Raw genomic sequence first — 23,217 nt, forward strand, 5'->3', positions numbered from 1 at the left:
AAAGATGACTCACTAGGGATGCATTGATAAACATCAATGATCCGAGGAACAAATCACTGGCATACGGTGAAAGGACCCGATGAGGATAAAATTGCTAGCATCCGGCAATCATCCACAAGGAAAGATCTGCTGGGATGAAATTGCTAGCAAACGGCAATTACCCAGAAGAGAGAGGGAATATCAACATCGAATATTGGATGAAGATAACCACAAAGAGTAACCATCATCGGTTAAGATGAACAACAAGGTTAACTCTGCAAATGGGAGAAATTAGGATTTACAACTACCGAATACGGGGTAGAAGACCAAAAATCTGGCTGAGGATAAAATTGCTAGCATACGGCAATTATCCACAAGAAAGCCCAGACTCCACTAGGGAGACAACAACAACATAGGATTTACGACTACCGACTATTAGGTAGAAGACCACAAAATCCACCATCAACCAGAATGAACCACAAAGGTTACCTCTGCTAGGGGATAAAAGTAGGGTTTATAACTACCGAATACATGGGTAGAAAACCGATAACTCTCTGCGTGGGGAATGAAAGAACCACAATTCCGCACGGGAAACAACATAGGGTTTATAACAAATCACCTACTGCTGAGGAGCAAGAAAGTAGGGATTACGACTACCGAAAACTGGGTAGAAAACTAATCGACTCTTGCTGAGGAACAAAACTATTCACGAACACCTATTCCACAAAAGGGAAAAAAGGTATACAGGATTTACAACTACCGGGTACTGGGTAGAAAACCAACAACTCTCCTGAGGAAATAAAAGGTATATAACCACTAATTCCGCCAAGAAAAGGGAACATAGGACTTACAACTACCGGTTACTGGGTAGAGGCCCAAACTCCGCTGGGGATAAAAAGAACTATTGTCGGTTACTGGGCAATTCATTCATTTATTCCACAGGGAAGCACAAGAGACAGTTGAAAAATGCCAATTCAGGATCAAACCAAAAAGGCAAACTGAAACAAGACTCGTCCTAATGAGGATATAACTCAATAGGAAGATCCATCCCAATATATGTGTTGGGAGGAAATGGAAGAAACCGTCATCCACGAGGATATATCTCAGTGGGGAATTGCAGAAGGAAAGACAGACACTTTCTGCTTATGGGGCTGACTCTATATTGAAAGATTAGACACCCGACATCTGCTTGGGAAGATCTACGGGAGAGATCTATATCACCATTAGCAGGAGACAACAAACAAAAGATATATGGCAAAAATGTAATCATGAATATCTGAATGTTGAAAGTATGCATGAATATGCGTGATTTATGTTTGATGAATGCTGACAAAACAGACATATCTAACACAAACAGGCCCAGGAATCAAACGCCCGGTACTACACTTCCAGAGGAAAAATCCAAAGAAATCCAACTGGAAAGCCAATCTGCTGGAGATCCACATGCTAAAAAAACAAAGATCTGCTGGAAAGCAAGAGATCAGAGATATCAAAGAAAAACACAAAATCTCTGAGTGATGGATCAACAATCAATCCAACTAGGGAACAGAAGCTCACAACAGGCAGGAACTGCCACAAAAGCAAATCTGTTGGGGAAATGGAGAAATCCCGAGATTTCTACAGGAGGATCCTCAGTATCAACTGGGAAACAAGAGTTCACTGCACAAGCAAAAACTGCTGAAGGGAACAGAACACACGAGTAGAATCTAGCTGCACAAGCAATTCTACTGAGGATACTGTCAGCCACTCCATCGGGGATAAACCCACTGAGGGAAAATAGATCACATAAGTAGATTCTGCCACAAGCCACTCTACTGAGGATCAAAAGCATCAGGAAATCACCCAAATCTATGGATGATAGATCACCAACCCACCCAATTAGGGAACAGAAGTTTACAACGGGCAGAAACTGCCACAAAAGCAACTCTGTTGAGGATACTACTCTGTTGGAGATACTGCAGGGAAATCACGAAACTTCCGCAGGGAAACATCATAGACACAATCCACCGTACCACAAATATACTGGCAAATTAACTGAGGATGAGAAGGAGAACTGGTGCTCAACCACCAAATACTGAACCTTCCAAGAGGAAACCAACAACTTGCTGAGGAGGAAATAATCACTGCTCTGCTGAAGGGATAAGAGGTGAAAACCTCAGCAAACGCTCTGATGGGGAGATAGTACAAATGAAGTACGTCATACCATCACTCTGCAGGCGACTATACTGAAGAAACAGTCGAAGTACCGGGATATCAACCCACCAAATACCGAATCTTCCAAAAGGAAAACACCCATGCTAGGGGAGAAAATTGTTGGAGAGGATTGTGAAGTTCTCAACAAACACTCTGCTTGGGGAACAAAATCTCAACAAAAGCTTTGCTTAGGGAACAACCCCAACAACAATCTGAAGAAAGAGGATACAACCATGCCAGGAATATGAATAAATGTCTTACCCTGTTGGAAATGATGCCACCCTTGGGAGAGCACTGAGAAATTCTTAAGTATCCTGTCATCATTGTGAATGTTCACTTTGTTCAAAACAATATTTTGAAAAAATTTATTTGTTTAAAACAATGACATTTTATCAATTAAAACATGCAAAACCATTTATTGAATTGAAACAAATAAGAGTGCAAATAATTGGATAAAAGCTCAAATTGATTTGATGGAATGGTAGCCTGCAAATGGCAAGACTCCATAGATCTGTACAAATTTGAAATCAGTGATATATATTGGAAGAGGGCTACATTGAACATAATGATCCTTTCTCTACCAATTTGAATCTCGATGTATTCGAAGCTTCAGTCGACGACGAATCGAGAATCTCTGACGAAAAGGCGGTTGCGGAACAGAAAGTCTTGTCAGGATGCAGTTACTTGCCAAATCCCTAATTTTTGCCTAGATTGCCCCAAGGTGAGGTACTCAATCTAGCGGGATGCAAATTCATTTTTTTTCAAGTCTCTAATTTTTGCCTGGATCACCCTTTCGGGTTCTCCACCGAGACGCTCATTTTGGCCTAAGCCGCCCTTTCGGGTTTTCAACTTAGCGAGCTATTCTGTTTTTCTTTTATATACTTTTTTTTTTAGACAAAGTATTTCTTGACTGCATCCGAATTCACAGGACGAGTGAAATCCTCCCCATCCATTGTTGTAAGCATCAAAGCACCGCCTGAAAAGGCTCTCTTAACAACATATGACCTTCATAGTTTGGAGTCCACTTGCCCCTGGAATCGGGCGCGAAAGACAAGACTTTCTTGAGCACGAGGTCACCTTCTCGGAACACACGAGGCTTGACCTTCTTATCGAATGCTTTCTTCATTCTCTGCTGATATAACTGACCATGGCACATGGCAGTCAATCGCTTCTCTTCAATCAAATTCAGTTGGTCATAACGACTCTGAATCCATTCAGCATCAGTCAACTAGGGATTTGAGGGTATACTTTTCTTTCTTTCTTTTTTGATTTTTTTTTTTGATTTTTTTTTTTTGATTTTGTTTTTTCACCCTCTTTTTTTTTATTACATTTGTGTCATACCCCGATTTTGGTCCTGAATTTTTTCCATTTTTTCATTTTTTATTTGGCATTTGGCCTTAAGTTCATTTGCATACATTCATTCCCAAACCCATTTTTTTTGATAAACATGGGTCATTATCTAATTTTTGATCATGGTGTTTTTTGATTACAAAATGGATTTTAGTTATTTGATCTTAGTTTTCAATTTTAATTTAATTTCAAAGTAAATCTAATTCCAAATTTCAAGTTAATCTTAATTGTGTTTTTACTAATGATTCAAACTCTAATTGATTTTAATTTCCAAATAAATGTTAGAGTTGATATCAAATTAATTTTGACGAATTATAGATTAATTTGATTTTAATTGGTTTTATTTGGTTCTTTTTGATTTTAAATTGACATTTTGATTAGTCTCAGATTATTTCTAAAATCCGTATCCATTTTTTATAACCAAGCATATTCCCCCAAGCCATGCTTTGGACCTAATTAGAGGGAAAAATGTGTTGTTGTTGATGGACTCATCCTTAGAAGGGCAATATGCAAATGATGATGCTACAAAGTTGGTTGAGCTTGCGTCAAAATGTCTTCAGTTTGAGGCCAGAGAAATACCTGATACTAAGTTTCTTCTCATTGCCGTTACACCTCTTCAAAAGCAGAAAGAGGTAGCATCTCATGTGTTAATGGGCCTTACTAAAATAGCGGCAGTGCTACCGCTACCAACTATGCTTTCTCCTCTTGGAAAGGCTTGTGCTAGGATGGATCTTACTGCTATTCATGATATATTGTTAAAAACAGGTTATAAAGATGAAGAAGGTGCCGAAAACGAGCTTTCATTTCAAGAGTGGACACAACAAGTGCAAAACATCTTAAACAAAAAAAAGGTTCGGCGATATTGCATTTAGAGACAAGGATTTCAAGAATGCAATTGAGTATTATTCCAAGTTGGTGGTTATGATGTATGTTCCCTCCGCGACCGTCTTTGCAAGGAGAGCCTTCTCCTACTTGATGAACGAACAGGCGGAACTTGCATTAAGAGACGCAATGCAGGCGCAGGTATGCATACCTGATTGGCCAACTGCATTCTACCTACAAGCTCTTGCTCTCTCAAAGCTGGGAATGGAAACCGACGCACAGGACATGCTTAATGACGATGCAGCTTCATTTCTCGCCTAGCATGAGAAGCATCACGATATCAAGCAACAATGGGTTTATTGACTTGATGAAGATCAAAGTCGCAGCTTGTCACATTTCTTATCGAACCCTTTTTCATACCATACTCGTCCTTGCTTTTTTGTTGCCATTTGTCTTCATTCTCACTGCTGTTGTTACCCTTGAAGGCGTCAACAAGTGTTCTTCATTGGATTATTTAAGTTCCCATTTTTGTCATCCAAAGCAAGCACCATTTGTTCACCTGCAACAAACAATAATTAACATAACAACAGTACAACAGCCAGCATAAAGTAATAAACCGGCAGTGGCAAATCTGCATTGATTCAAGCTTTGTTTCGACTGATTGAACCTGCAGAAAACCACAACCAACAACAGCAAAATGCTAAACCACTCCAACAATGAAGCATACCTTGTGGCAAGCAACATCAGAGTATGAAGATGATAGATAGATTAAAGAAGATTCAGGACGAGTCTGAAAAGCAAAAGCTTTGTTGCATACTCTCATTCATCAATTAATTTGGAGCATACTCGTAAGCAAGGGCACGGAAAGGGCCGTCAACACAGTAAAAAATTTCTAACTGACATTGAAACAAACCTGAGAGAGAAATTCTTGGTCTGGCTGTTTACTGGAGTCCAACTTTTTAATCGCAACTTCACGTCCCGTTTTCAATGTGGCACGATATACTTTCCCGTACGCACCTTCACCAAGGAACGACTTTGAACCAAAATTATCTGTCACAGACTTCAATTCATCTACTGTAATGGAAGGCACAGAAATAGGTTGGAGATTTATAGGCCGAGGAACGGTCACTACTGTGTGTCTTCCATGATAACTAGAGTTCCCTGCATTGTACGAAAGCGGAATCAAGATGAAACGCAATTTTTAGTGCCAACACAAGTACAAATATAGCAATTTTCAGAACATCTCAATTCGAACAAAAAGCAAGTTCAAAGCTTTTAGTGCTCACGCTTTTCACCGACGAATTCCACACTGACTGCAAAGATATATCAAAGGATCTGAGGATGACTACAGCACCTGTGAGACAACTGTTTGAGCATTTGGGTTGCAAACTTTCAAAGGAGAATGGGTGTTTCTATGCTAAACTTGTTATGCCTCTTACATTTCCTGGTTGGAAGCCTTCTTTCGCATTCAACATTTCAGCCACCAGAGATCGTGCAAACGGTCAATTGCAATATGGATTTGGCAAAAACATTGAAATCAAGGCAAAATCAAAACAACTCTCACCAATTTCACTGCAGTAAAAAAGGCAGAGAAAATTCCCAAGCATTAAAAATCCAAAAATTCCCAAATTGGCATTAAGACAAAACAGAGGGAGAAAGCTTAAGTTCAGATTACCGTTCCGAAATCTAGCATCAAAAAGGACCACTCCAATTTCTGAGCACCGAAAGGACTTGGCTGGGATACTTCTTGGATCCACCATAGCAATCCGAAAACCCTAATTCACAGAACATAAATAGGGAAGAGAATTAGTAAGGAATGAACAACGAAAAACCTGGAGGCGGAATTGAAAGCTGGCAAACAGAAAAACCCTAACCTTAAAATCAAAGAAAACCTGGTTGAAGAGTTGGAGGAGTTTGAAGCTTCATCATCAACGTCATCACCGCCGAAGGTGAGCTCTTTTTTATCCTATCCACGAGTTCTTGCATGTCCTGGTGTGTTTGAGTGAGAGAGCGCGATTGAGAGCGATACTGAGATAGAGGGAGCGTGATTGAGAGGTTTTTGGTGAGAATGAGAGAGAGCGATTGAGGGGGGACCGTGCAAATGAGAGAGAGAACGATGAGGTTTAGCGTGAAAAAAGGAATGGACTTTGATTGTTTCAAAGAGTGTTTCTGTTCCCAATTTTTTTTCATTTACTTTTAAGAAAATAGCATTCAAATATGATTAAAGACCAATCCTTTGGTATTCCTTGGTTTTAATTTTAATTATTGGTAATGTTGTTTAGTGCACCTTTTAATTTCTCTTTGGAAACCCAACAGCCAGGCGGCTGGGTTTTCTTTGGTAATCCAACAGACCCTTACTATTCATTATTTTAGTTTCTTTTTTTCATTTTTTGTTCCAATCTAGTATGACTTATATATTTATGTTGTTATTTAAATGATAACTAATTATAAGTGGTTTAGTGGAGAGAGGGTAGTTTCTAAGTCTTTAGTGGAGTGGGTTCAATACCCACATATTGCATTTTTCTTTATTTCTTTTAGCATTCATTTTTTCCTATGTTTGTGTTTTATTATAATTTCACCCACACTCGTAGTTTGTATTATTATCATAACATAGATTTGTCTCTTTTAATTTCATCATTCATTCAAAACCATTTTAAAACTATAAAAATCATATTTTTTTCTCGATTCAATGTCGAGCCCATTTTCACACCCTCGTAAGTCGATTGCTTTTGAGCATCGCCATCAACCTCACATAGCTTACTCTTGGGCTTTCTTACAATGAGCCGGTTCTCTTGCACTTACACTCATATTTCGCATCATTTGTTGTTTGGGTCCGATTTAATTATTTCATGATTTTGAATCCCCATTTGACAAAATGTACCCCACTTCCCCAATGTGTATATAATGTTGTATTGTTTTATTTCTCTATTTGTTTTAGGCACTAACCAAAGAGTAAAATCCACCATTTCTGAAAAAATACAAAAATATGACTCGATCCAACGTCGAGCATTTTCTCAATAAACAAATCAATTCATTTCGCCCTCCTATTCTATCCCTTTTCTTTCAAACTTTCATCAAATGCTTGATTCAACGTCAAGCCATTTTCTCTAATAAAAACTCAAAAAAAAATTAATTCATAATTAAGACATTTTCAATAAAGATGGAAGTGGAACGTGGTGTATACCACGCACTCCTGAGACTAGGATTCGAGATGTATATCTCGCCAATCCTAGCTCTCGCCATCATCCAATTTACCCACTTTGCTCTATCAAACACTCATTCAAATCTTTCTCAAACGTCCATCAATACTTGATCTAGGTCAAGTCATTTTCACAACAAAAACTCAAAATACCTAATTCTTATTTAACACTTTTTCAATAAAGGTGGAAATGGAACATGGTGTATACCATGCACTCCTGAGGTTAAGATTCGAGACGTATGCCTCGCCAATCTTAACTCTCGCCATCGCCTAAAATTGTCAATGCGGTTTCTCCAAACCCTTTTCTCAATCAAATTCAAAACACTTAATTCTCCATTAAACACTTTTGCAAATAAAGATGGAAATGGAACATGGTGTATACCATGCACTCCCGAGGCTAGGATTCGAGATGTATATCTCGCCAATCCTAGTTCTCGCCATCACTCAAAGCACATCCAACCAATCAAACTCTTTTTCTCGCCGCCGTGCGACCAATCAAAAACCTTTTAAAATGAAAGATATCTTGTCATAAGAGATACAAAACATTGTTTCGGCCACGATTGTTGAGTAGAGATAAATGACGCTTTTCCGAGTGTAGATTTGTAAATCCTAACACTTAAGTACATATTGCATGACAACTCTAAGGCAAAACTTCCCCATTTCTTTTAGACCTTTCCGAGCATCTCCGATCTTGTGGCATGTGGTCCTTCCTATTGCAAAGAGGTAACTGCCTAAGACTCGATTCAGCGAGCTGCGACACCTGCTGCTAGGACGTGAACACATTGCCCACTCTCCTTTGACACAACTGGTGTCCTCCTTTTTAAGTCCATGTTCAGATGGCAATCCCTATATAGCCGAACTACGGTAACTCTGATTCTCATGTTCAGATGAGATACGTAGGCACAAGATGCGATGTCTTGCCGAGTTTGACTAACGAATAACAACTAATCCTTGTTTGCTTTCGCCCTCGTTGCGATCGAGACTTTCCTTTTCTCTTGCCCTAGTTGCAATCGAGACCCTCGTTCCCGTAGTTAGCTGAACTACGTTTTGCTCTGATTCTCATTCCCGATGAGATACGTAGGCATAAGACGCAACGTCTTAGCGAGCACGCTCCTCTTTAACCCATAGGTAGCCGAGCTACAAAGACTCTAATTCTCATATTCATATGAGATACGTATGCAATGGATACGACATCCGTGCGAGTCATTTTTCTCTTGACCCTTTTAGTAAATAGTACATTAGATAAACACACACCCTTTAGACAAGAACAACAAGAGTGGATCCCGTAGAGTACTACGGATGCGTAGGGGTGCTAATACCTTCCCTTCGTATAATCGACTCCCGAACCCAAGATTTGGTTGCGAGACCTTGTCTTTTCCTTTCCTTTCTCCAGGTTTACTTCGAGCGTTTCCCTTCCCTCCTTTGGGATAAATAACGCACGGTGGCGACTCTCCTGTCATCTTTTCTTTCGCCGGTTGTTTTTTCGCACCCTCGTATTTTTTAGGTTGCGACAGCTGGCGACTCTGCTGGGGACCCGGTTTCCCTAAGCGAGTCCCTCCTAGCTTTTGTAGGTTTCTTGTTTGTTGGGTGTTTATTCTTTTGTACAGTTATTTATTTTCAGCATTTACCTGCTTTACCTTATTGCATTCGTGTACATATGTTTGTTGTATCTGTGGGTTCTGTGGGTTGTTTGTTTGTTGGGTTGGGACTGTTCTATGAGAGATAAGCCCACTACCCAGGCTTGAGTGTACACATAGGTGTTAGAGTGGATAGTCATGAGGCTTGCGTGGTATGTTGCTACGTTAAGTCGTTCATGAGACCCACATTCCAGACGAGGTTTCTGTTGGATATATTTTGTCCTATGGGTGTTCCATAACGACAGATATTCCTTTAGAAATCATCGACTCTGGTGACCATTTCCCAAGAACTCAGTCGAGGCCTCTCCTCCGAGACGTGATTATGTTAGCTCTGGTGGGCGCATTCTCGCTGCTCAATCCGAGGACCCCGAGACTGGGAACTTGCTTTAGGATGTCCTGTTGAGGGGAGTCAGTGGAGGTCTTTTATCCCGTAATAATGCCAAACCTTCAATGGTAAACGTATTATTCTCGACTGAAAGGCTGAAGCTGACAAACTTCTGTTCTTAGAACCTACCAGTGAGGGGCGGGCTAAATTCAGGGAACCTTAACCTCCAACCAACCCGGTTTTCTGGAGCAGAGTTTTGATCTTATATTATATTCTTCAGTGGGTTTTCTCTTCAAACAGTGCAACCCGACATATGTTCAAGCAGATACAACAGTCCTGATTTCCATGTCACTGCATTGCATCACATCATTTTGCATTCATATCACTTCATACATGTTTATCTATTCCCAGGGGTTTACATCTTCTTCTTGATTCTGGTCAGGGTTTTCTGATTCTCCTGAGATGGATATTGGAAGAAAGAGACACGTCGCTTACAAGTTTCCAGTGGTTTGTTTGGAGCCTATTCAACAACTGATGAAGTTAATGGATCACGATTCTCTAGAAGGATTCCGGAAGGATTACGGTTTGATTCTAAGCTTCGTCACGGTTCTCTCCAAAGATCAACACGATCCTCTCTTTACACTGCTGCAGTTCTATGACCCTCCATTGAGGTGTTTCACATTCCTGGATTATATTTTGGTCCCTACTTTGGAGGAGATTGCCAGTTTTCTCAGAGTTCCTATCAAGTCACAGTTGTTGTTCTACAGTTCTGAGTTTCTGCCCGATCTCAGCATGGTTGCTTCAGCCACATATTTGGGGAAATCAGTCTTGAAGGCTAATATGTGTCAGAAGGGAGGAGTCAGTGGTTTTCATTTGAGTTTCTTACTGGGAGAAGCAAAGAAGAAACTTGAAGATGGTGACCAGAGGGGTTTCAATGTTGTGTTGGCTCTTTGTGTGTATGGGATTGTCCTGTTCCCTAATGTTGCCAAATTTGTGGACATGGACGCAATATGCCTCTTCGTGTTGGGAAATCCAGTGCCGACCTTGCTAGGAGATTTCTTTCATTCGGTGCACCACAAGAATGAGAATAGAAAAGGAGGATTATTGAATTGTTGTGCGCCTTTGTTTTATAAGTGATTCAGTTCTCACCTACCCAAATCAGGAGCGTTCGTTGATGTTGAGGACTCGTTGAGTTGGTCGAAGAGATTGATGGGGTTGAGAGCTGAAGATATTTCTTGGTGGTCTGACCTGAGCTTGCTTCAGGCGGATATTATTCACAGTTGTGGGAACTTCCCAAATATACCGTTGGTAGGAAGAAGAGGAGGAATTAACTATAATCCTTCTCTAGCAGTTAGACAGTTTGGATATGCTTTAAGAACTCCGCCTTTGGAAAAGGATATGGAAGAATCTCTATTCTTTCATTCTTCGCCTGATTTGACTGTATCCCATAAGGCGGCAGAGGCTTGGCTCAAGGTGATCAAGAGAGGAAGAACTGTGCTTGGAAAAGGAGATTGTAGGACTTATCCTCAGTATGAAGAGTGGCTTCAAGGAAGAGTTGAAGAGTTTGGTCTGCCGTTTCCTATTGAAGAACCTTTGTATCCGCCTACTCCTGAGCAGTCAACAATGGTGAGCCGAGAGGAGTATGACAAATTGAAGAAAGCCATGGAGGAGCTTCAAACTGAAAACTCGGAGTTAAGTGTGAAGTTGCAAGACTATATGCATCAATTCCATGAGGCAGAATATCAGAAGGGGGAAGCCGTCAGATTGCAAGGGGAAGCAGAAGGGAAATTAGCTGTGGAGGTGGACTTCTTCAGGAAGACAGACAAGGCCTTGGGATCATCCAGTTCTGAGTTGAAGCGAGTCAAGCAACAATTAATGGATGCTCATGGTAAATTGGCAGGGTGGCAAGAGCGATGGGATGCATTTTCAACTTCTCGGAAGGAAAAGGAGGAGGAGATGGTGACCGAACTGACTGGTCAGATGGAGAAATTGAAGACTTTGTTGAAGGAGAAGAACAATGAGCTTCTGTGCGCCCGTTCTACCAATGGTTACATCACCGATCAACTCAATGAGGCTCGAGGACAGATTGAAGAACTTAAGGTGTTGGCAGGTTTGACGAAATCCAGACTTTAAGAGGTATTCGGGGAAGATGATGGGAATTACTACAGAGAGCACATCAACGAGTTGGATGGAGTTATTCACCAAAGGAATCTGCTTATCCGGCGTTTGATAGAATTCCCAGATCATCCTGACACGATAGCATTGTTGGCTGAAGCGAGGAGCAGTCCTTATGGTTTGTACACAGGAGGCTGAGTCCTGATTTTTTGTTCCTCCTTTTACTTATTGCTTTATTGCTGTGTAGTGATGATCCACAGGCTTGTTGTGGAAATCCTCTTTTAATGTACTATTGGCTAAGGCCATTCTCTTTGAATTTATCTATATGAAGACCTGCTCTCTATTGCATCTTGATCTCCAAAGTTTATCTACGGCTCGATCTTCTCGTGAGACCGGAATCAAGGGGGTAGAATACCTTTTTGGAAGTGATAAACATGTCATTGCATTAACATATTCATTTGTATATTCTTTCATAACAGGTGTCGCCGCGGTGTTCTCATATTATTTGGTGTTCCACTAGCAGGATAGCTGATTCAGGAATTCACCGGTACGGTACCCGCAGAAACCAGCAGAAAGCAATGGAAAGTCTACAAGCAGAACTTGCTGAGATGAGGGTCCGCATGAACCAATTCATGGATGTGGTTCAGGGAGTAGCGCAAGGACAACATGAGATTAGACAAATGATACAAAGGAGTCCCGCAACTACTCAACCAGAGGTCGTGACTGATCCCCCAATTGCAGAGGTTAATGGACCGGGGCCTGTCCCGATCCCACATAACAACCACGATCAACAACCCATCCACGATGATCAAGATGATCAGTTCTTGCTTCCAGAAGACTCTGGTTTGGGCCATGGCATGGATCCCATGTTCAAGAGATTATAGGAGAGGCTGAAGGCGGTAGAAGGACAAAACCCCCTGGGGGTAGATGTTTCTGACTTGGGATTGGTCCCAGGCGTGAGGGTCCCACCGAAGTTCAAACTCCCAATCTTTGACAAGTACAATGGTAGCTCTTGCCCGAAGACCCATGTACAAGCCTACTTCCGAAAGATGGTTGCATACTCTGATGACGAGAAGCTACTTATGTACTTCTTCCAGGACAGCCTAGCTGGGGCATCCCTGGAATGGTACATGAGGTTGGATAGAGCCCACATCCGTTGCTGGAGGGATTTGGCGGAAGCTTTTGTGAAGAAATACCAGTATAATGCAGACATGGCCCCAGACAGAACTCAACTCCAGAACCTGTCTCTTAAAAGCAATGAGTGCTTCAGGGAATACGCTCAACGCTGGAGGGAGACAGCTTCTCGTGTTCAACCTCCCATGTTGGAAAAGGAAATGGCCAACATGTTCATGAATACGTTGCCTGGACCTTACCTGGAGCGTTTGGTGGGGTGCAATACCTCCAACTTCGCTGATGTGGTCTCTACCGGAGAGAGGGTAGAGAATTACCTGAAGACCTACAAGAGCCACAATGGAGGTGGATCTTCATCAGGAGTAAAGAAGCCATTTATGGGAGGACAGAAGCAGAGGGAAGGGGGTGTGAATTCTGTGTCTTCATATCAAAACAGGAGGAATAATTTTCAAAACTATCATCAGCGACCGTATGTTGCGGCTGTGACCATCCCGGCTGCAGCACCACTACAACAACAACAACCACAACGTTAGCCAGCTCAGTATCAACAACAACAACAACCAGGTAACAGACCCGCCTATCAACAGAGGCAGAGGATGATGGACCGGTGTTTCGACACTCTTCCAATGTCGTGCGCTCAACTGCTTGCTAGTCTTCAACAGCTATAACTTGTGCAGTTACGCACTCTGGCTCCTCCTGTTGGTAGACTTCCGGTGGGTTATGATGCCAATGCTAGGTGTAGTTTCCACTCTGGGGCACCTGGCCACAATATTGAGAACTGCAAAGCTTTTAAGCACGTAGTTCAGGACCTCATAGATTCAAAGGCTATCAACCTTGCACCGGCTCCTAATGTCGTCAACAATCCCATGCCACAGCATGGTGGTGCAAATGTGAATATGCTGGAAGAAGAAGCCAAGTCCGTTAAGGATGTGTTGAAGTTGAAGACTCCGTTGTTGGAAATTAAGGAATGCTTGCTGAAGGCTGATATTTTCCCCGGTTGTGGGAAAGGTTGTTTGGATTGCGCTATACAGGGTAAGGATTGCTTGAAGCTGCAGCAGGGTATCCAGGTCTTGCTTGACAATGGTACCCTCCAAGTTGAAGACTTGTCTGTCAAAGAGTTTGCTGAAAGGGTAGTTGAAGAGGTGTTTGAAGATGCTGTTGAAGAATTCACAGACGTTGTTCCTGTTGACTTTGTATTTCCCATTGATGTATTTAATTTTTCAAATGTTGTTGCTGATATACCAAACAATGTGTCTGATTTTGATGTAACTGAACTTGATTCCGGTGTTCCGGATGTTTTTGTTTCAATGAATGAAATTCCCGAGTATGACTATGATGTCGCTACTATCACCATCTTTTACCCGACTAATCAGATCAGTGTGCCAGAAGCACAACCAGTGCCGCCAGTGCGACCGGCCGCTATGACAATCACAACCCCTGGTCCTTTACCTTTCACAAGCAATAGGGTCATTCCTTGGCATTATTGGGGGGGGGGGGGTGTATACACACACGATCATGGGGTGGAACGACCTTTGAAGGTAGAAGAGGGTCAAAAGTCTGAACTCGAAGTTGAAGGTCCCGCAGTGGATAATGTTGGTGGAATCGGGCGATTCACCAGGAGTGGTAGATTGTTCTCACCACCGGTTACCCAAACTGAGAGCACTGATGCCGCGGTTAAGGCCAAAGGCAAACAAGTTGTAAATGAGGGTACCTCTGCACCCCAGGCTGGCTCTGAGCCCACTTTTGCGAAGGATGTGGATGAGCTTCTGAGAATCATAAAGAAAAGCGATTACAAGGTAGTCGATCAGTTGATTCAGACGCCGTCCAAGATATCCATTCTCTCACTCCTGTTGTGTTCAGAGGCACACAGGGAGGCACTTCTGAAGGTCCTTAATGCTGCATATGTGCCTCAGGAGATCTCAGTAAACCAACTAGAAGGGATCATTGCAAATGTTCATGCAAGCAACGGGTTGGGTTTTACTGATTCTGACTTAACACCAGCTGGACGCAACCATAACAAAGCTTTGCATATCTCAATGGAATACAAAGACACCGTGTTATCTCATGTTCTGGTGGATACAGGTTCCTCTCTCAATGTGCTACCCAAGAGAGCCCTATCAAGGTTAGAAGTAGAAGGTTTGGTCTTGAAACCTTCCAATCTCGTGGTGAAAGCCTTCGATGGTTCTAAGAGGTCGGTGTTTGGAGAGGTAGAATTGCCAATTCAGATTGGATCACAAACCTTCAACACCGTATTCTATGTGATGGATATCAGTCCCTCGTACAGTTTCCTTCTGGGTCGTCCTTGGATCCACAATGCTGGGGCAGTCTCATCAACACTGCATCAGAAGATCAAGTTCCCAGTCAATGGAAGAATTGTCACCGTCTGTGGTGAGGAGGACATACTGGTAAGTAACCTGTCTACCTTCAAGTACGTAGAGGTAGAAGGTGAAATTCATGAGACTCTCTGTCAGGCCTTTGAGTCAGTTCAGATCAAAGATGCAGCTCCGGTGGAAGGGGTTAAAGCAGGAGCCCCTATCTCATCTTTCAAGCAGGCGCAAGCCTTGGTGGATTCAGGTGTTGCTCCCGGTTGGGGACGTCTGTTGGAATTACCAATGAAGGACGACAAGTTCGGGATTGGGTATCAACCAGCGTTGACTTCTACAACTTCAGCACTTCAGACTCGTCAGGGGCCGATTACTTTCTCCAGTGCTGGCGTCATCCAATATGGCCAGATCTCTGCGATCAACGATGAGAATGGAGATAGTGATTGCGACATCGACAACTGGGTGCGTCCGAGGATCCCTGGTGAAGTCATCAACAATTGGTCTTCCGAGGAAATTGTCCAAGTCACTCTTCTAGAGGAGTAATTTTTCTTTGTTTATTCATGCATGTCCAAGTCTTACGTTCCGCCCAGGGCGTAATGACTCATTGTAGGGCTCATCTATGTGAATACCTGCATTGTTTATCATAAGTGAAGGACGTCTTTTGCATTCAAAATCTTGTTCACTGTTTTTCTATTTTTACAGTTTTCAAAATTTCAAAAGAATAAAAATATTTGGCAATGTTTTGTTTAGTTTTCACTCACTGTTCACACTCATAAGCACATACCATCACTCATGCAGATGCACATCACCGGATCCTATTGATAACGATTCTGCTATGGCTCGCTTCGACTTCGAAAACCCAATCTTCCAAGCTGAAGAAGAGGGTGATGAAGACTGTGAACTCCCGGAAGAACTTGTCGGGCTGTTAAAGCAAGAGGAAAGGGTCATTCAACCACATCAAGAGGCTACTGAAGTGATTAATCTCGGCACCGAGGACGCCAAGAGAGAAATCAAGATAGGGGTTGCTTTGGAAGACGATGTAAAGAAGGGGTTGATTGAACTGTTGCAAGAGTATGTTGACGTCTTCGCTTGGTCTTATCAGGATATGCCAGGGCTTGACACAGACATTGTGGTACACCGTTTACCTCTCAAAGAGGGTTGTCCTCCGGTCAAGCAGAAGCTCAGAAGAACAAGACCAGAGATGGCTGTCAAGATAAAAGAAGAAGTGCATAAACAGTTGGATGCAGGGTTCCTAGCGGTTACCAATTATCCGCCATGGGTTGCAAATATCGTTCCAGTACCTAAGAAGGATGGAAAGGTACGGATGTGTGTCGACTACCGGGATCTGAACAGAGCCAGTCCTAAAGATGATTTCCCATTACCTCACATCGACGTTTTGGTGGATAACACAGCTCAGTTCTCGGTATTCTCCTTCATGGATGGCTTTTCTGGCTATAACCAAATCAAGATGGCACCAGAAGACATGGAGAAGACAACTTTCATAACCCCATGGGGGACCTTCTGCTATAAGGTGATGCCGTTTGGTCTGAAAAACGCTGGGGCAACATATCAACGAGCTATGGTGACTCTGTTCCATGATATGATTCATCATGAAATCGAGGTTTATGTGGACGATATGATTGCCAAATCTCAGACAGAAGAAGAACATTTGGTGAATCTGCAGAAATTGTTTGAACGTTTAAGGAAATTCAAGCTGAGGCTTAATCCGAACAAGTGCACTTTCGGGGTGAGATCTGGAAAATTGCTGGGTTTTATTGTTAGCGGAAAAGGGATTGAGGTGGATCCTGACAAAGTGAAAGCAATACAGGAAATGCCTGAGCCAAGAACAGAGAAGCAAGTCAGTGGTTTCTTAGGGAGGTTGAACTACATTGCAAGGTTCATCTCTCACCTAACAGCCACGTGTGAGCCAATTTTCAAATGGCTGAGGAAAGATCAGGCTATCAGTTGGAATGACGATTGTCAAAGGGCTTTTGAAAAGATAAAAGAGTATTTGCAGAATCCTCCTATCCTTATGCCTCCAGTCCCAGGGAAACCGCTGATTATGTACTTGACAGTACTTGACAATTCTATGGGTTGTGTTCCCGGTCAACACGACGAGACAGGTAGGAAAGAACATGTCATCTACTACTTGAGTAAGAAGTTCACAGATTGCGAGTCGAGATACTCAATGCTTGAGAAGACATGTTGTGCACTTGCATGGGCTGCTAAGCGATTGAGACAATACATGCTGACTCACACAACCTTATTGATCTCCAAGATGGATCCAGTCAAGTACATATTCGAGAAGCCAGCTCTCACCGGAAGAGTTGCTCGTTGGCAAATGGTACTGACAGAGTACGACATCCAGTATACATCCCAGAAAGCCATCAAAGGGAGTATTTTATCAGACTATCTTGCTTAGCAGCCGATTGATGATTACGAGCCGATGAAGTTTGATTTTCCAGATGAAGACATCATGTTCCTCAAGATGAAAGACTGTGAAGAGCCGGTTGTTGGGGAGGGACCTGATCCAGACGAAAAGTGGACTTTGTTATTTGATGGGGCCGTCGACGCCAAAGGAAGTGGAATTGGCGCTGTCATTACTACTCCGAAAGGTGCCCACATGCCTTTCACCGCTCGTCTGACCTTCGAGTGCACCAATAATGAAGCTGAGTACGAGGCCTGTATCTTGGGTATTGAGCAAGCCATTGATTTGAGAATCAAGACTCTGGACATCTTCGGAGATTCAGCTCTAGTGATCAATCAAGTGAATGGTGATTGGAATACTCTCCAGCCCACTCTGGTCCCCTACAGAGATTACACGAGAAGACTGTTGACTTTCTTCACAACAGTAAAGTTGTATCATATACCTCGTGATGAGAACCAAATGGCAGATGCTCTTGCTACTCTATCCTCCATGATCAAGGTGGTTCGGTGGAACCATGCTCCCAGGATCGATGTAATGCGCCTTGACAGGGCCGCGTATGTGTTTGCTGCTGAACTGGTAGTTGATGATAAGCCCTGGTATCACGACATCAAATGCTTTCTGAAGAATCAAGAATACCCTGCAGGGGCATCCAACAATGACAGAAAGACTTTGAGAAGATTGGCAGGCAGTTTCCTCTTGAACAAAGACGATGTGCTGTATAAGAGGAACTTCGACATGGTTTTGCTCAGATGCGTGGATAGACGCGAAGCAGACATGTTAATGCAAGAAGTTCATGAAGGCTCCTTCGGTACTCACGCCGGCGGACATGCGATGACTAAGAAATTGTTAAGAGCGGGTTATTACTGGATGACCATGGAATCTGATTGTTACAAATATGCTCGGAAGTGTCATAAATGCCAGATTTATGCTGATAAGGTGCATGTACCGCCGAATCCTCTGAATATGATGTCTTCGCCGTGGCCGTTCGCTATGTGGGGAATTGATATGATTGGAAGGATTGAGCCGACTGCCTCCAATGGGCATCGCTTCATCCTTGTGGCCATCGACTATTTCACCAAGTGGGTCGAAGCAGCGTCGTTTGCGAATGTCACCAGACATGTGGTTGCCCGATTCATCAAGAAAGAAATCATTTGTCGTTATGGGGTTCCCGAAAGAATCATTACTGATAATGGTTCCAATCTCAATAACAAAATGATGAAGGAGTTGTGCCAGAACTTCAACATTCAGCATCACAATTCTTCCCCCTATCGTCCTAAGATGAACGGTGCTGTTGAGGCAGCAAATAAGAACATAAAGAAGATTGTGCAGAAGATAGTCGTTACGTACAGAGATTGGCATGAGATGCTACCCTTCGCCTTGCATGGGTACCGTACTTCAGTACGTACATCGACCGGGGCAACCCCTTACTCCCTTGTGTATGGTATGGAAGCAGTTCTACCTGTTGAAGTGGAGATTCCTTCTCTAAGAGTCCTGTTGGATGTCAAGCTAGATGAAGCTGAATGGATTCGGACAAGGTTCAATGAGTTGAGTCTTATCGAAGAGAAGTGGATGGCAACCATTTGTCATGGGCAGTTGTATCAGAGTCGGATGAAGAGGGCCTTTGATCAGAAAGTGCGTCCTCGTTGTTTCCAAGTCGGAGATTTAGTGTTGAAAAGGATCCTTCCTCCTCAGACAGATCACAGGGGCAAGTGGACTCCTAACTATGAGGGACCATATATTGTCACTAAGATTTTTGATGGTGGAGCCTTAATGCTCGCAACTATGGATGGTGAAGACTTCACTTCCCCGGTAAACTCAGACGCAGTTAAAAAATACTTCGCATAAAATAGACCCGCTGGACGGTAAAAAGAACAGTCCAGGCAAAAATGGGCATCCCGACGAACCAAGAAAATGAAAAGGTTCGGGCAAAAATTAGGGATTTAAAAATGAAAAGATCGTACACCCGGTAAGTTGAAAACCTGAGAAGGCAACTTAGGCAAAAATGGGTATCCCGGTGGATTGAAAACCCGAAAAGGGCAATCCAGGCAAAAGTTAGGGATTAAGCGAATGACTGTGTTCTGAGTTAGTTCTGAATCTCATCTCATGTCGATGACTGGAAACTTTCAAAAGGAAGAAAACAGTCTAATCACCTTTTCGGAAGGCTGATCATCTGGAGGATCTTGAAGACGGGCAAGTCATAGCAGAATTGGAACCCAGTAGAAATCCATTTCACATTGCCACTAGACTAATTTCTGTTTTGCGATTACCTCTTCCTAGGGATTGCTTCCTGATGTAAATGCCTATTCAGAGGTCATTCAATCAATAAAATCATGTTACTCAGTATATCTCTGTTTTCATTTTCATTTTACTGTTTTGTTTGCAAAAATGACGTCCGAATTTTTGATAAACATTGCATCATGACACATAAGGGCTTTACAGGTATATGCTTAATAAACATTTAAAGTTGATGTGAATTTTAAGTGCTTTGGATCATCTATTCAGAACAGATACCCTCGGGGAATTTCCTAAGTATGTGTGTCAGACTATACACTCCCCAGCGGAGTTGGCAGTACCAGACTGTATCTTCCCAGCAGAAGCAGCTGCTCCTCAGAGTTCGATGCCAGATTGAGGATTTCAATCCCAGATCGATGATCTCTTTCCTGGAAGCATAACCTCGGTACCGTATCGGTGTTTGCTCCCCCCTGCTGAGTCATCTCTCGTAGATTATGGTTGCCAGAACCACTATCGCTTCCCCCAAAAACAGGTTTTCAGCGCCGTTCTCTCCCCAGTCAGAGTCTCGGTATCTCGTCATTGCCAGAACACCGTGCGGCCGGTCATTTCCCACATAGTTCATTATGCTGTGCATCTCCAACAGTAGTGCCAGGGTCCAGAAGATTGTGATCATTTCCCCAACAGGATTCCTTGCTTCGGCTTGGCATTTTCCCCAGCATTTCGCATCCCTGCATGTAGAATCATATTGCATTGCATCCTCCCAAATCGCGTAGCATTTCCATTTTCATGGAGCATTACGCCATTGAAAAATTCAAACATACGCATGTAAGCATGAAACATTCTCGGTATCCCAAGTGATAAGCCAGAGATTTGTTTCCAGTATTCAGACTGAAGGTTGTTCATGACTTATTATCCCCAGCATGGGTCATTGGCCCACGTGCCGCCTCAATTATTATTGCTCCCTATTTCTGCCGATGCTGACAGGCATGAAGTTTCCGATATTCAGATCGAAGAAGTTTCCGACATTCAGGTCGATGCAACTTGTGGCATTCAGGCCAGTTTTTCCGGTATCCAGACCGAAGTGGCATTCATGCCAGTTTTTCCGGTATCCAGACCGAAGTGGCATTCAGGCCAGTTTTTCCGGTATCCAGACCGAAGTGGCATTCAGGCCAATTTTTTCGATATTCAGATCGAAGAAGTTTCCGACAATCAGGTCGATGCAACTTGTGGCATTCAGGCCAGTTTTTTCCGATTTTCAGATCGAAGAAGTTTCCGACATTCAGGTCGATGCAACTTGTGGCATTCAGGCCAGTTCCCGGTATCCAGACCGAAGTGGCATTCAGGCCAGTTTCCGGTATCCAGACCGAAGTGGCATTCAGGCCAGTTTTTTTTCCGATATTCAGATCGAAGAAGTTTCCGACATTCAGGTTGATGCAACTTGTGGCATTCAGGCCAATTTCCGGTATCCAGACCGAAGTGGCATTCAGGCCAGTTTCCGATTTTCACATCGAAGAAGTTTCCGACGATCAAGTCGAAGTACTTGTGGCATTCAGGCCAGTTTTCCGATTTCCAGATCGAAGTGGTGTTCAGACCAGATTTCCGGTGATCAGACCAACATTGATACTCTCATATTCCGATGCTTAGTGTTCAGACTAATGTGCGGCGTTCAGGCCATGGGTATTCTTGTGTTACCATTTATTTTGGTATCCAGGTCAACTTTCTATTTCGGTACTCGGGCCGATTTTCACCGTACCAGACGGATTCTTCTTTTGAGATTGCTTCTTTGCCGATTCTGACAGGCATTGTTAATTATTTCATAGGGATTCAGGATCAAAATCCGGGTCTCCTTAATATTTAACCATCTCCCACTATGATCATATGAAGAACGTCCTGCTTCATATTCTCTAGTTGAAGACGCTTAAATAGGGGCAACTGTCATACCCCGATTTTGGTCCTGAATTTTTCCATTTTTTCATTTTTTATTTGGCACTTGGCCTTAAGTTCATTTGCATACATTCATTCCCAAACCCATTTTTTTTATAAACATGGGTCATTATCTAATTTTTGATCATGGTGTTTTTTGATTACAAAATGGATTTAGTTATTTGATCTTAGTTTTCAATTTTAATTTAATTTCAAAGTAAATCTAATTCCAAATTTCAAGTTAATCTTAATTGTGTTTTTACTAATGATTCAAACTCTAATTGATTTTAATTTCCAAATAAATGTTAGAGTTGATATCAAAGTAATTTTGACGAATTATAGATTAATTTGATTTTAATTGGTTTTATTTGGTTCTTTTTGATTTTAAATTGACATTTTGATTAGTCTCAGATTATTTCTAAAATCCGTATCCATTTTTTATAACCAAGCATATTCCCCCAAGCCATGCTTTGGACCTAATTAGAGGGAAAAATGCGTTGTTGTTGATGGACTCATCCTTAGAAGGGCAATATGCAAATGATGATGCTACAAAGTTGGTTGAGCTTGCGTCAAAATGTCTTCAGTTTGAGGCCAGAGAAAGACCTGATACTAAGTTTCTTCTCACTACCGTTACACCTCTTCAAAAGCAGAAAGAGGTAGCATCTCATGTGTTAATGGGCCTTACTAAAACAGCGGCAGTGCTACCGCTACCAACTATGCTTTCTCCTCTTGGAAAGGCTTGTGCTAGGATGGATCTTACTGCTATTCATGATATATTGTTAAAAACAGGTTATAAAGATGAAGAAGGTGCCGAAAACGAGCTTTCATTTCAAGAGTGGACACAACAAGTGCAAAACATCTTAAACAAAAAAAAGGTTCGGCGATATTGCATTTAGAGACAAGGATTTCAAGAATGCAATTGAGTATTATTCCAAGTTGGTGGTTATGATGTCTGTTCCCTCCGCGACCGTCTTTGCAAGGAGAGCCTTCTCCTACTTGATGAACGAACAGGCGGAACTTGCATTAAGAGACGCAATGCAGGCGCAGGTATGCATACCTGATTGGCCAACTGCATTCTACCTACAAGCTCTTGCTCTCTCAAAGCTGGGAATGGAAACCGACGCACAGGACATGCTTAATGACGATGCAGCTTCATTTCTCGCCTAGCATGAGAAGCATCACGATATCAAGCAACAATGGGTTTATTGACTTGATGAAGATCAAAGTCGCAGCTTGTCACATTTCTTATCGAACCCTTTTTCATACCATACTCGTCCTTGCTTTTTTGTTGCCATTTGTCTTCATTCTCACTGCTGTTGTTACCCTTGAAGGCGTCAACAAGTGTTCTTTATTGGATTATTTAAGTTCCCATTTTTGTCATCCAAAGCAAGCACCATTTGTTCACCTGCAACAAACAATAATTAACATAACAGCAGTACAACAGCCAGCATAAAGTAATAAACCGGCAGTGGCAAATCTGCATTGATTCAAGCTTTGTTTCGACTGATTGAACCTGCAGAAAACCACAACCAACAGCAGCAAAATGCTAAACCACTCCA

At 42.4% G+C, this 23,217-nt stretch overlaps 2 pseudogenes; both read left to right on the plus strand.

Annotated features, from left to right (window-relative positions):
* Positions 1–4,000: 4,000 nt before the first annotated feature.
* LOC127121489 (serine/threonine-protein kinase BSK2-like) lies at positions 4,001–4,858 on the plus strand (annotated as a pseudogene).
* Positions 4,859–9,967: 5,109 nt separating this feature from the next.
* Positions 9,968–22,979, plus strand: LOC127123479 (serine/threonine-protein kinase BSK2-like; annotated as a pseudogene).
* Positions 22,980–23,217: the final 238 nt, after the last annotated feature.

The sequence above is a fragment of the Lathyrus oleraceus genome, chromosome 2, assembly GCF_024323335.1.
Source record: "Lathyrus oleraceus cultivar Zhongwan6 chromosome 2, CAAS_Psat_ZW6_1.0, whole genome shotgun sequence".
Lineage (NCBI taxonomy): Eukaryota > Viridiplantae > Streptophyta > Magnoliopsida > Fabales > Fabaceae > Lathyrus > Lathyrus oleraceus.